We start from the raw sequence: 15,794 nt of genomic DNA, 5'->3' as shown, positions 1-15,794 counted from the left end.
GTAAAAATAACGATTAGCGATATAACATTCGAAAACACAATTATTGATGCAAGGGGATCATCCCCAAACACTATAACTGTGAAAATTATATAGCAATTTGAGGAGTAGCATTTATAAAATCAGCCAAAAGATTATTCGAACTTTAAAAATGAAACGTTATTCATAATAAATAAAATACATAATTAATATGATAGGACATTATTACACAAATTGACTAATGTAATTCATGTTCTTCTTTATAGCATTATTTTTGACCCTTCCCCTGATTCCTTCATATCTTAGGGCTTCCGCTAGCTGACGTGGACGCCCGCCGCGTGAGCACGCTCGCGGGTCCTGGTCCCAGGCCAAATCCGTCGCACGCACCCGCGCCAGTTAGCGCAGTTCATACAATTTCTTATTAGACGGGGCGTCCGTTCCGGATAATCCGCGTCAGCTAGCGGAGGCCCTCAGCGTTTTACTTACCTCTCCTCCGAGAGGTCTTCACGGATATATCTGTTTGTTCTTCCTCCTTCTACGAAATTCTATAAAAACTCGGTTACGTTTCGAGCTGTTTGGCTGGATGTATTCCCATTTTTCCCCGTCGGGCACGGATGGGAATAGGTGCTTTCATATAAATCATTCTTATTTGTTCCCGCGTCATGTATAGCAGTGGTCACATGGAGCGGGGCACATGGGAATACTCGTACACCGTTCGGGTGTGGAACGCCCTGCCATTAGACATTGAGTTTGCAAAACACTACATACTCGTAGCATTAAAAACTTATAATACAGGAAAAAAAACATGTGTAAGCATAAAATCAATGAACCATTGTTTATAACTTTATCTTGGCACTAGATATGAGGACCTGCTGAGTCCTACCAAAATTTTGGGGTCCTACCCCCTTTACGGGATATGGGCAGGGGTTAATTTAAAAAATGTTCATTTTACAAGCCAGGCGCGTTTATCGTATTTTTTTTTGCGCTGAATCGAATGAGACCATACTCTTATAGGTTCAATATTTTGCGAAATGGGTATGCATAGTTTTTGTAACAAAAAATTAAAAAGAAAATAGTTCAAGTCAAAATTAGGATTTAATCAGCAAAAACAATTGGAATGCACAGAAGTATATAAATACAAACGTACAAAAAGCGGACAAGAATTCTCTACCTGTCAACCTTCGGAGAAAGCAGATAATTAGGCGGTGCAACATGATGTTGTAATTACAAAACAAAGAACATTCTTTGTACATTAAAGTACATACTTTAATTATACAACTCATTCATTTGTGTCATAAGCACGAATTAAGGGTATTGTTGTTATTTATTGTTATTATGGATATTATTGTTATTGTATTTAAGTAAGGCTATATATGTATATTAGATAGTATACATAACCTTGTCCAAGTAATACCCACAACACAAGCCTAATTGAGCTTAATGTAGGACTTAGTCAATTTGTGTAATACTAATATATATTTATACAACTAAACCTACACAAATAATAGAAATAATATGTAGGCATAAAACGTACATATATATATTATAAAAATACATATAGATTCACATACATACGAAATCAGATGAAACTTACAAAATAGAAACGCTAAAAGTTCACCATCCTGCCAGCAAAGTTTTTAATTTCAATATCGTGTTGTCGTACTCGTAAATATCTGAGGAAATTTTTAATTGTTATAATTATCCATTTACCTCAGCTAAAAAAATATAATCATGTCATGTGACTTAAAGTTCCAATAAGCATCGAAATATTTAGGCAAGTACAATACCTATTTATACCTTAGAAAGTTTGGTAGTCATATATCACTGACCTTTCTGTTTTTCACCATAACTCTTACACAGGCTTGACGTTTCTGGTATAAATATCCCTAGCGTCGTAAGGGCTACATAATTTAGTACCTACGACGCGAACCGATCGATGTGGAATCGGATACTTGGCCTATTATCTCATATTATATATTTTATAACTGTTCTATAATGGTATGACCTTGGTGATGTTTTAAATAGTAAACACATGATCCTTTTTTTAATTAAAGTAAAATTTTGTGTTGTACGGGTAATACAGATTTTAAAAAAATGTTCTCTAACATTGAACGTCGAACTCCACCCTTAGCTAGTCTTTAGTTGTTGTAGTAGTTCCGAATACGCTTCATCGCTAAAAGGTTACGCGATAATAAAATTCGCAAATATCTAACAGATGAGTCACGGCCGGGATCAACATCATTCAACTTCGATGTTATTTAAAGTATTTAACATTCATTAAAAACATAATTTAACATCATATCAAGACAAAGGCAAGATCCACGACCCAGGCTTCCTCAATATATTAAAAAAAATTAAACAAGCAACAAAAACATCCATAATACCAGTCCATGGCCAGTGATCTTATTTTATTTTGAGCTAAGGTTGGTAAATAGCTGTAAATTCGTCGTGTCGTCGTTACACTGGTTCCAACTTAAGACTGACTCACGCTAGACCGGGACAGGGCCGGGCCGGAGCGTCCAACACGTCATTCTCTATGACGGCTGATCGGTGATCACGTGATGCTTTCCATAGAAAACGAACCGCCGGAAGCTCCGGCCCGGCCCCGGCCCGGTCTAGCGTGAGTCATCCTTTAAACGTTTGTAATCTCAAATCGTGTAATATAACGCATCCAAAACTATCGGTTAAATATGCTATAAACATAAAGTATCTTTCAACAACATGTATTTATGTGTCGTAAAAAATATTGGATAGCGATTTACAAACCTTTTCAGGCAATTGTAACAAATTGTAAACGATTAATCAACTGTAGATGTAGTAATGGTTAGTTCAAAAGTCACGTTTTAATATTCATACGTTATGGCGGTAAAGCAGTAAAACTGACAGTACAGTCGGTCGGGTTGTGTTTAAGGTTCGATGCCAAGAGTTGAAGATGCCAAACAATAGGCAATATGCCGCGGCTCCGTCGCTGTGTTAAAGTTCCACCTATTGCCCGTCGAACTCGCGGCCCGGAAGCCATTCACATAGCAGACCGCGCTAGACGTTCGCTACCAATCCAGGTTCATATTTCGATCGCTTACTAACAGGCCAATTCCAACAAAATAATGTGATAACTTATCTAACATGGATCTAATATTAGTTGGTTCCAATCTCCTTTTGATAACAGAAGTAGCTACGATTCGGGAAATTAATGTCACTTCGACGCTAGATATGACTTGCATATCTACTGATTTGCGCATTATATCAACCTTTAACCAAAAACGTCACTTTAGACACTGACAGATCAGAGCCCCTAGTGTAAATTTATTCGATTTTGTGACGTGGCGAACGCGTTTGCGTTAAGTCTCATTTAGAAACAGCGCGCCAAGCGGAACGTTTTGGAAACTCAAAATCCCATACAAAATGAGACTTAACGCAAACGCATACGTCACGTTACGCCATCGAATACATTTAAACTAGGGGTACAGTATCATATCAGATCAGAAACAGATCGAATAACTAAAACTCGAATCTATCTGTTAGTTTTAGGGAATCGATTACTCAGGCGAAGCAGTATACGTGCGTACAAAATTGCTTCCAGCCCGAAGAGGAGATTTAAAGCCAAATTGTTTAACCAATAATAACCACGGAGTAATAACCAGTTTGCAATAAAACTTATAAAACCCAAAAACTACTAGGTAAGCTGATCTCAATGAGATTTCTGTTTACAATTTTCATTGTAATTTTAACTTATTTTTACAAAAAAAAGTATTTGATGAGTTCGATCAAGAATACGCATTTTTAGAAGTAATTTTCATGTTAATAGCGTTCGTGCAAAAATAGTTACAAAAATTTTAATGGTTCGTTTTAGACCGACGGTTTTTTCTCATAGAGTGAAAGTTGTTTGATCAAGTTACGAATCGATAAAGTTATTAGAGAGAGGCCTCAAGATTGCTATTCATACTCCTGGGTACCTGGCGACCCCTGGGTGTTCACTAGGGACCAATACCAACAAATAATGAATAGAATCAAGCGTTATTTTGCGGAAATCCATTCTAATTAAAACAAAAAATGTTACTTTGCTAATTCGACAAAAGATAACGTGCTAGATTGCCTAGCAAGGTCTCCTTTCGCGGATTAGCAAAGTCATATTTTTTGTTTTAATTTAACCAATATCGACGGCGGATATATTCTGGTGACACCATGCGACATGTGGCATCGTCGATGACGCGGGGTCAAGCGACATCCAAATAAAACTTCGCTTATCCTACTGTTCCTTTTCGCGCGATTTATCTAGTATGTTAAAGCACTTCACACGTCTTACTTAATTCAGTAACTGACGACAGGGACGCAGCTATACGTTAGACACGGTAGAGATATCTGCATCTCACTTCTACGTTTACATTTCTGGGTCCCTGTCGTCAGCGCTTAAGCTATTTCCGGAAATATACAGTAAGCTGCAGAGATAACTGACCCGCAATACATACAAACTTGTTTTCCACATTACTTGCATCGCTGGCGGCGCACGTCCCAGGATATTTATTTTGTTAATATATACAATTGAATTAGTTAACGAATGTAAAATACGGTTGTAACGTGTGGTGACCTACCAAAACAACTGTCAAATAGGCTTTGAGACCTTCTATAGGTATTCGTGAATATTCTGCATGGCTACAATCTACAATAAATATCACGTCATCTCCACTTCAATTTCCAGTAAAATTATATCGCCACCTTCTCAAAAAAGTCACGCCATGTTACGAGTTGCAATTAAAATCAGGCGAATCGAATTATTCTGCTATTTTTACCTATATTGCCACCTAAAGTTTAATTGGCTCTTCCTGCCCTAAATTTCCCAAGGGCAACGGTGTCAGATACGTGGGATTACTCGTTTTCTTTTAATTCTATTTACGAAATAAGATTAACAACAAAAATGATTTTTCATGAGACTATATGACATTAAAATGATTAAAGTTTGTGCAGACCTGTGATTTTAAACTTATACGGCAAAGCTGTAGAAAAAAGTAGATAACTGACATAATTATGTTCCTAATTAATTTTTTTAGGCATAATTTCACATTGTTATTTGACAGCTGGCCACGGCACATTTTGTAACATGGCTGCAACTTTTACTTTTGCAATACATTCTTTCGACTTGTCGACATTATTTCTACGAATTTTCGAAAAATATTTAAAAAAACCACTTAAAAAAGTCGGTCTTTGAACCTCCTGACCTGGGGCCCATTTTTCGAACGGTATTAGACTAACATCATTAGGTCATGAACTGTCAAATCGTATAGGCTACCATAGTATTAAATATGTTAGAACGGGTCACTCACGTATTTTAAGTCGAAAACGCTCGTCATGTTTCACTCCGTTCGTCCACACTGTCCACCGACGTAGTAGCCAACACAGTTTTCCAGCTCAGAGGCACTGACCAACCAAAAAACCACAATCACGTATCAACATAAAATTCGGATGACGACTAATTTCGATAGCCTCCCGTACTTTTCGCTGAATCACAAATTTAAATATGCATATTGAAAATGTCTGTGTCTCACGGAAGGTTTGTTATTAAAATTAGCATAATAATACACTAAAAATATCCTGAATTAGCTTTTATTTGTACCTTAGCATTATTTTTAATATTTTAAATTTTTACAGAGTAGTATCAGGAGCTGTAATAATATCTCATTGTTTCAAACATTACATGAGTCATGTTTGAAAAAGAGTAAAATGTGCCTAATTCGGTCCAATATTTGCTTCAAAGTTAGAAATTAAAGTTCAACGAGGAGGGGGGGGGGGCGGGTTTAGGGTCGGCTATGCGCATGTAACTCCTCTGGAGTTGCAGACGTACATAGGCTATGGAGACTGCTTACCATCAGGTGGGCCGTATGCTTGTTTGCCCCCGACGTAGTATTAAAAAAAAAGTTTCAAAATTAATTTATTGTGGTAGGTATGTTGATTTATAGTTTATTTAAAGTTATTTAAAGTAGTTTATTTAAAGAAGACTATCACTACTATCTACACTTAAATGAGATTTTGATGTTTTCATATATAAAAACTGTTGAAACACAAATACCCAAAGTGGAGCAAGCATTTTGCTTAATAGGAGATATTGTTCTAGAATTCCTAGAAACACATCAGAGCTGCCATTCATTTGACCTAAAATCTGCTTCTCAAGATCATTTGTTTTAATTAAATCCGCATAATGTATCCAAAGAAATTTAGGGCACGTTCATGGCGTGATATAAAAACAGGCTACCATTTCATATAGATTGCTTGTATAAAAATATTACATTTTTATACAGATAACGACGAGCAACAAAATAAAGGTTTATCAAAATAGACAATCAAAGTAGCGTATCTATTTTATTAACGTGTCAAAGATCAGAGACGTTCTCGTCGGCTCGTTCGCCGAAGTCGCACACTATCGGCGCCCCATTCACGCAATAAAGCGCCACTAAAATGATAAATGAGCCCCGCCCACGCCCACGCGTTCCTCGTCTTCGGTGACTCACGACCAAACAGATACTTAATACACTGACAATACATATTTTGTCAAACTCCTACGCCAAAAGTTGCGCACGGATAAATATTGAGTAAGATATTTTTTCAACTTCTGAAGTGAATTGATATCATGCTTCTGAAACAACATTATAGTAACCGCGTAACCTGATTTAATCAAAAACTGTAGGTAGGTACAGTACACTCAATAAGATATAAAGTTATAAGTTCGGTCCCCATTGAAAACCTCGAGCTCAATTGCTCAAGGTAAACTAAAAGAAATCCCTTAAATGGATAAGTTCGCCTTTGTACTAATGATGAGTGTTTTTTTCCTGTTTTGTTTTCATTTTTGCACAATAAAGTGTTTTACTACTATCACTAAAACTAGCGCTATAACAGATCAGTTTATAAAATTAATCTTTCTTTCAACAAAGAAAATAAATATAAGTTGAAAGAGCTCAATTAGAATATTCTCTTTCAACAAAGGAAATAAGTATAAGTTGAAAGAGCTCAATTAGAATATTCTGTATTAAAAAACATATGTGATGACCTAGAAAGCTGAATTTTTTATAGTAAGGTGATTATACAACGTAAGCAACGTCTTAGAAGCGATTTTGAAAAATTCACACCTTAAGTGGGTTAAAGGGGGTTGAAAGTTTGTATGTGATACAAGTCTTATTTTAAGCTAGCAATTTTTCGCGTTTACAAATGTTAATCTAACATATCTGCCAAATATGTTAAGTAAAAAATATAATTAGACGGGAAGCCCCGTCCTACGAGCCGGGGAAACCCTTTGGCAGTTGGCACCTGTTAATACGAGTCAACAATTCAACAGGTATCATGTATGATTCCTAGGGTAACATTCCACATTAATCTCAGCTGCAGTTCCTCGCACCCCGTAGTAAGGCAAATTTTTGGTACTTACTCGTATATTCAGTGGAAATTTCTCACAGCGCAGTGTATCGTTTGTAAACGATCTCATCCCACAATACACGCATCATAATAGGGTACTTTCCTACTAGTCAAATCAGTTTCTTTTTTCGAACTGTCAAAACGATTAGCCACTATGGAAATTATATGAAAACGACGACACGATCAAGTCACCTAATTTTTTTGGTTCTATCGGATGTATTAAATAGAAATTGTGTACAAATAACTGATGTCTACGTTTTTCTAATAATTATCTGGTGCTTTATATTATTTCATACATGGTGTGATTTTTTTTAATACAGGCAACATCATTATCTTAAATATTACCAATGTGCATGTGAACAAGCGATTGTTTTACTTCTTACTAAGCTAAAATATTTGACTCGTATATTTATTAGGAGCACTGCCAAGCAATGACGATATTTTACTCGGATATATCTCCTGCCCACGTTGAACTTTCCGTAGCATGGGATTGACTGCCTACGTCGTAGCTGCTACGCCGTAGACGCCGACATATTTTTACTGTTTTCATTCGAAACGTGGGGATTTATTTACGTTTTTTATTAATTAATGGCTAAAATATGATTCAATAGTACTCTAATCAGTGCAGACAATACTGTTAATGAATGGGAGTAAAAAAATTGCATTTTACTTTTTCAATAATTGCAGAGGGATTTGATTATTGCGTTGTTTATTTTTCAATAATCAGTCATTGGCACCTTTTTGTCGTCATCACCTTGTATTCATACAAGGGCCCAACCCTTACACCTTGGTGGTGGGATGCCCACAATAAGTTTGCCCTATTATTTTAACGTGTCTATTGAGTAGCGTCTAATATGATAAATTTATCCTACATCTTCAGTCGTTCTATAAAAATACGAAGGTTTGAAAATGCCCTTTTAGTCTAAAATCCCTGCTTCGGACCACTAGGTATATAGCAGTACGAGGCTTAATATTGATCAGGTTGAACCTAGGGAAGCAAGAAGCTTAAACCGGTTTTGAAAAGCTACGAGCATAATGAAGGTTCGAAGCAACCAGTAAGGCGATGCGCTCCAGCTACTCAGTTTAGCTCTAGGGAGTCAAATCAACATTGTCTATCGCTTTTTCGGAATATCAACAATTTTGGCAATTCCTAAGGCCCTATTTGCTTTGTTTGTCAAAACTTGTCAATCTATAACATTTTTTTTGTACTCGTCGACTGTAATGGGTGGATTTCGAATACCAAACTGTAATTGGGTACGTTTCATGTATGGGCTCCCAACTCAACTATAATATTCATTTCGAAACAGTTTAGTCAACTATAATGAAATTGACCAATCACAGCTCGCCGCGTTCAAGAGGAGGAAACAAAAGGATAGCTCAAATTATTTATTTTTAGGTTGTATAGTAGAAACAATTTCTTCATAAGTCATAAACGCACATGTGACACCCTTAATATAGCAACATGGATATACTACGAAAACCACTTACTGTTGCTTGTTAGTCTCCATAGGCTACAGTGGCCAAAATTGAGAAAAAAACTGTCTAAGAATTGAATTTAGCATGGAGCAAGTACCAGGGCCTCATGAGTTGTGTCGTTGACTACCCCGCCGGTATCGCGCCTGCTCGCGTATCTTAAATTGCTGTATACTTTTGATTTGTTTCCCTGTAAGATTTTATTACTTTAAAGTATTATTTTTGTTGACTCGTAGAAAAAGTATTGTATACAATAGTGATATAATTAAGCCTCACTTAGGCAAGTGAGCAAGCTTCGTTGCCTAAACACGGCACTCGACTTAAAAGCTAGATTATATCACGATTGTATAAAATACTATTATGCTTTACTGTACCTTATGTTAACATATTAAGTAGGAACCAACATAGCAAAAAAAAAAAAAAAAAGCTTCTTACATTTTTCTGTTAATTTCATGGGAACACTGTATTATGATAACATCCCTATTCGAACAGAGCTCGCTCACTAGCCGGCTACTGAGCACGTACACGCCACGTCGTAAATATTTATCGGTGCTGCCCTCGGTTAGAAAAACAGCGGTCGAGCTGCATTTTATCTCTGATTAATTCTGGACAGAAATCCACTAACTACTTTAACCAGGGCCACGCTTAGTTCCCAACTGCTAATGTTTATTCAATTTGTCCTATGTTTCAATTAGTGATACCCCAAACATTGGGCACTTTTGGCAGGTATTCGGCACATGAACTTTGATTTTAGCGTTTTCGACCGAATCAAAGAATAGAATAAGAAGAATAATTAACTACAAACATATTCACAACTATAAAAAAATGTGTATGAAAACAATGAGTAAATTAAACAACAACAACCAACACAAACAAAATCGTTCGTATAAATTGATCCACCACTTTCGGAGGACTGATGAAGGGCTAACCCAAATTTTCGGCCAAACGTTCATATGCTTTGAAGTCTGGTTCTCTAATCTTCCAATTTAGGATGACACTGGACGCACGAAAAGGGTATACAAATTGTAATCGATCGGCGTGACTGGCATATGTAATGTCTCAATTATCTTAATTGCATTATTCGCGGTAATTTAATTAACTAAGTGGTTTGTGGCCGAGAAAATCCTTGTTTTGGTATATAAAATGGTAAGATAGCTTTTAAACCTAGTCACAATTTTCTCTGTCTAAAATTAGGAAAGGGAGAAAATGAAACAAAAGATGGGTAAGTAAGGTAGGCTGACTTATATTATTTTTATTAGGTAGCTATGCCTGATTTATATTTGGCAAATTTTATATTCTATATAACAGTTAAGTCTCATTTCTACGTATTTACTGACAAAGAGCAGCAATAGTGGCATTGGGTAGCCTTTTCAGGGTTCCGTACGTAAAAGCCGAATCCTTATAGGATCACTCATGTATATCTGTCTGTCTGTCTGAGCGTATTTGCTCCGAACCTACAATTTACCGATGGAGTTGATATTATAGATACCGTACATACGTAAGCAGGTAAACCATCTATCAAAAACAACATTTTAAACTTTCATTTCCAAAATTGAAAAACTATAATTATGGCTAATCAAATGAGAGGGATATCATTTTGAATATTAAATATGTATTTTTCTTTATTAAATTTAAAGTTATTTCACCATTCCTCACTCCATCTCCTGAGCTAAAAAAATTTGTTACGTATCAAAAATTACTCTTTGTAGTTGAAGAAATATTATTTGCTCCGATGATTTGCTGGAAATGGCTTGACTTTTATTTTCCAGTAGGGTAATAAAACCAATAACCAGTTTTAGCTTAAAGCGTACTAAACAATCTTGATCTCACTTAATTTTCCACATTCTAATTTTAAGTTTATTCTATTTAATTATTATCATTCGTATTTACTTTAATTATTTCTTAACAATATATCACCACTGTTTTTTTTACATTTATTTATTACGAATTGACTACCTAATATTATATTTCCACTGCAACTATCGATTTAAACATATTTTTTTGTTGTATAAATCTTTAGCTTTAAACTAGCTTTTAAGACAGTGCTACGCCCTTGCAGGGTGACCATGTACCAATTTTTTTATGTAACACCTTTCATAACCATGGTTTTTTGCATGAAATAAATGAAATGAAATGAAATGAAGTTGTCCAAGTTTTGAAACTTTTCAATTTATGAGTCCGTTAAATAAAATAAAATATATTAATCTAAAGGTCCATGCGTCAAAATTATCCAGAGACCAGCGTGGCCTAAATATTAGGTCTGCAAATAAAAGGGAACGTATTCTATCTACTTCATTTCGTTCTATTAGTACCAAGATGGGATTTTATTGCAACACTGAGATATTCATTTCAAAGTAAATACAATCTTTGTCGAAAAAAATATTCATTTACATAATAACGTATGAGTATTCACACTATGCGGATGGCAGGTACTTTGCCGAGACTGCTCGCTCTTTTCTCATTGTGTATTAGTAAAATAAAGTTTTATAATTATCATAACCTATAACCCAGATCACCGGACAACTTATAGGGCTTGGCTTTATATATAAGTGCTTAACCTGATAACATACAAAAGTACATATTATAAAAATAAATAGTTTAGCACAAATTGGCCCTGCCTCAGCATTAATCCTAACCCAAAAGTCAGCGCTGATCTTCCGTCGAGACCATTTGTGGGTCACGAACGCAGCTGTACGCCACGGCATAAAACTGAACGCGACTTTGCGGCGGGGAAAGTAGTAATCTGATAAAAAATAAAAGATTGTCAACAATTGTATGACGTACCGTTGTATCGCTACTTGGCAGGGTTTTTAGGGTTCCGTAGCCAAATGGCAAAAAACGGAACCCTTATAGATTCGTCATGTCCGTCTGTCTGTCCGATTCTGTCACAGCCACTTTTTTCCGAAACTATAAAAGCTATACTGTTCAAACTTGGTAAGTAGATGTATCCTATGAACCGCATTATGATGTTTACACAAAAATAGAAAAAAAACAATAAATTTTGGGGGTTCCCCATACTTAGAACTGAAACTCAAAAAATCTTTTTTCATCAAACCCATACGTGTGGGGTATCTCTGGATAGGTCTTTAAAAATGATATTGAGGTTTCTAATATCATTTTTTTCTAAACTGAATAGTTTGCGCGAGAGACACTTCCAAAGTCGTAAAAAGTGTGTCCCCCCCCCCCCCGTAACTTCTAAAATAACAGAATGAAAAATCTAAAAAAAATATATGATATACATTGCCATGCAAACTTCTACCGAAAATTGGTTCGAACGAGATCTAGTAAGTAGTTTTTTTTTAATACGTCATAAAAATTAAAAAAAAAAATTTTTTCATCAAACCCATACGTGTGGGGTATCTAGGGATAGGTCTTCAAAAATGATATTTAGGTTTCTAATATATTTTTTTTCTAAACTGAATAGTTTGCGCGAGAGACACTTCCAAAGTGAAAAAATGTGTGTCCCCCCCTCCCGTAACTTCTAAAATAACAGAATGAAAAATCTAAAAAAAATATATCATATACATTACCATGCAAACTTCCACCGAAAATTGGTTTGAACGAGATCTAGTAAGTAGTTTTTTTAATAAGTCATAAAATAAAAAATATTTTTTTTTTCATCAAACCCATACGTGTGGGGTATCTACGGATAGGTCTTCAAAAATGATATTGAGGTTTCTTATATCATTTTTTTCTAAACTGAATAGTTTGCGCGAGAGACACTTCCAAAGTGGTAAAATGTGTGTCCTAAGTGGTAAAATGTTGAACGAGATCTAGTAAGTAGATTTTTTTTAATACGTCATAAATGGTACGGAACCCTTCATGCGCGAGTCCGACTCGCACTTGGCCGCTTTTTTTTTTTGATAAAAGGCAGTGAAAACGACGAAATTTCAAATTTGTGAACTAGAAATAGTGTATCTCAAAAATTCAGTAAAAAGTTTACCAAGTTTTGCGAAATCACAAGCTCAAAGCAAAATACAGCCAGCGTCTATTATAAAATAAATTAAAAGTCAATTTTATACGGCATAGCTTAGATAAAAAACTTTTCTAAGAGTCTAATCTGTAAGTCCGAAGAAAGTCCAGATTGCACTGAAAGGAAACTTTTAAATTCAATAATAGAAACAAAGGAGGCACTCGCTTCAAGCGAGCCAGATACTTGCGGAATGCAGCTTTAAGCGTTGAACAATCCAGACAACGACTTTCAATTTGTAAACAAACACTTTACGAATAATAGCTTCGAACGCAGTCGATATTTTTATTTTAAGTACATTTTAAGCATATGAATCAACCGTAGAGCATTATAGTCAAGTAGTTCTTTGGCCTATTATGATTATTAGTATTGTGACGTACGAAACCGTGACGTACTTCATGAATAAACAATCGTCATGACGTCATTCTGATTCGTCGTACTTTCAATTAGACTTGGTAAATAATGCACTCGATGCGGGAGTGTACTATCGTATCGTGCAATCAGCAACTATGCAGGGCAATGGTCGACTTTTACTAGCGTTTATTTTGATTCACTCGTTTACCGTTAGTTTGCAATGACAGAATAATAATTATTAGTACAATGCGTGTGCTAAGTCGAGGCACGAACATTAAAGTGATGTTTATTATTAAAGTAAATTACCATAACAGACGCGATATTAGACATGATATCAAACCTCTTTACAAGTAATAAAGGAATATCAATGAGCAAATGCATAAAAATACTATAATAATAAACATCAACTGATTCGCATCCCGAGTACACGTATGAAGGTTAACTGGAAGAGATCCCATACAGGGATAAGTTCGCCTTTGTTGTATTTAATTTACTCTGTAACTGTGTTTTTCGTGTTTTTATTTCTATGTATAACAAAGTATATACATACATACATTATTCCAAGCATCAAACGGCTATTGACTAGGCGGTTTTTTAGCGTGAAACTTTTTATTTATGTCAACCTCTGGAAATCACATGCTAGGTTTACAATACCTGTATAGTCAGACTTAATTTTTGGATCACTTGTAATTTTACACAATGACAAGTAATGTAAAGCAACGAGATACTTTACGAAATTGTCATCGAAGTAAGATAAAGTATAGTAGAGCGGATTTAGTATAATAATTCCTAGATAATGAGTACTGGCAACCGTTATAAAGCCTTTTAAATGCGTGACAGGTCATTCTGACACAGTATCCATAAATTGCAGTACTGCTCTTCTTGATAACTGAAATAGCAACAGATATTAGATCTGTTTCCATATAATACTGATATGATATTAAACTGTCAGTGTCAAGTGACGTTTCTGATTGAAGAAACATTAGAAACATCTAATAACTAAAACTAAAATTGGCCTGTAAGATGATAGTCTTTTGCCTTGCACTTTTATTGATCAGCCTTATGGAACTAGGTATCTATGCTTTGATTTTCTTGTAGCAGGCGTACACTTATTACGGTCTTGCTTATCACGCACAAATGACATGATATATTTCTTGCCTCTTTAATAACGAGATTTATAAGAGATGCAGCGTATTTGCTGCAGACTCTTAGTAACGTGACATATTTCTTTCCTGGCAAACAAGCAAGGCAGGGCAAGTTGATTTCCTCGGGAGAACCAGTCCAACATCAGTTTAAGATTTCTAAAGTGTAATCAAGGAGTGCTTACAATCATACCTGGGCTAACTCGGGGCACGAACGCTAAAGTGATGTTTATTATTAAAGTTTATTAATTTAAGAAACTCGATATTAGACATGATATCGAACACACAGCATACAGAACAGAACACACACACAACAATAAAGAATAACGTAATAAAGGATTTCCAATGAGTAATGAGTAAATAAATATACATTAATATTTTTTAATAATAAATATTACTTTATAGTAATCGTGCCTAGAGTTAGAAAGGACAAGACTAAAACCACCATATTATACTGGTTCGGTCGAGCAATCCACTCACAAAGCTCGACGACTAGAATGACACCCTTCGGGAGGCAGACGGCGGCGCCGCGCCGCCGCGTCTGCCGCTCACTCGACCCGTCGATTACTACACACACATCGGATAACGCCCACGACCTTTTACTTACATTGGTCTAACCAAAACTATTATCCTATGCGACAAGGAATTTGCCAATATCTTTTGTAAATCGTGCGTCACGAGATTTCTATTAGTCGTACCTATCGCTTATCGTGGATTGTAGGCGTTTCATAACAAAATAGAGGGAATTTATCAAAGTAAAAAAGTTGTTTTCTTTCAAGTCACAAGGCGGATTTCGGTCTTTATAATACCAATACTAAATCAAGATGATATTTCCAAATTTGAATGGCCCCACAATTACAAACGAATGCAACGTACAGTCACGTCTGAAAATATCGATACGAAAAAAGTGCCAAAAATACGTATACACGACTTTATTGCCCATATATTAAGGTTGTTAAATGTAGTATGTTTAGTTTTTATAGTTGCCCAATTTCACAGTAGATGTCGCTGATCTATCGGCTACTTCACGCTATTAAGATTTTTCTACAGCCCCTTATAAGGTAAATTTGGTTTCGGAATAAATGAGTATTAAGTTGTCAAGTGAAGTGTTTCATTACAAAAGGTAGGAAGTGCAGTGCAGTGTAGTGAGTGAACATTGGTCCTTCGGAACCTAGGATAATCGTGAGTACAGTGACAGTGGAAATGTGAAGTGTCAAAGACTTAGTCAATTTTCGCGGTAACACACACTTAGAATATTTCGTGTGAAAAAAGACATAGTGCAATTTCGAGTGAATTTAGGACTTAGAAAAAAACCGTTGAAAAAACACTTAGAATAATTTGTTTAAATTTTGGACTTAGTCGATTTTATGAATTCTTGGACTTAGCGTAATTTCGGTTAAAAAACACTTTGAAAAATTGTGTTCAAAAATAAACTTAGAATCAAATAGACTTTGAAATCTGTCATTCAACTTAGCAAATTT

General features: G+C 35.5%; 1 protein-coding gene across 1 annotated transcript in view; it reads left to right on the top strand.

Annotated features, from left to right (window-relative positions):
- LOC133522961 (uncharacterized) overlaps positions 1-15,794 on the top strand; it is a 241,474-nt gene that overhangs the window by 178,672 nt on the left and 47,008 nt on the right. The gene's annotated exons all lie outside the window — the stretch shown is intronic.

Source organism: Cydia pomonella, chromosome 11 (genome assembly GCF_033807575.1).
Source record: "Cydia pomonella isolate Wapato2018A chromosome 11, ilCydPomo1, whole genome shotgun sequence".
NCBI classification, from domain to species: Eukaryota; Metazoa; Arthropoda; class Insecta; order Lepidoptera; family Tortricidae; genus Cydia; species Cydia pomonella.
This window is presented reverse-complemented; position numbering and strand designations above follow the sequence as displayed.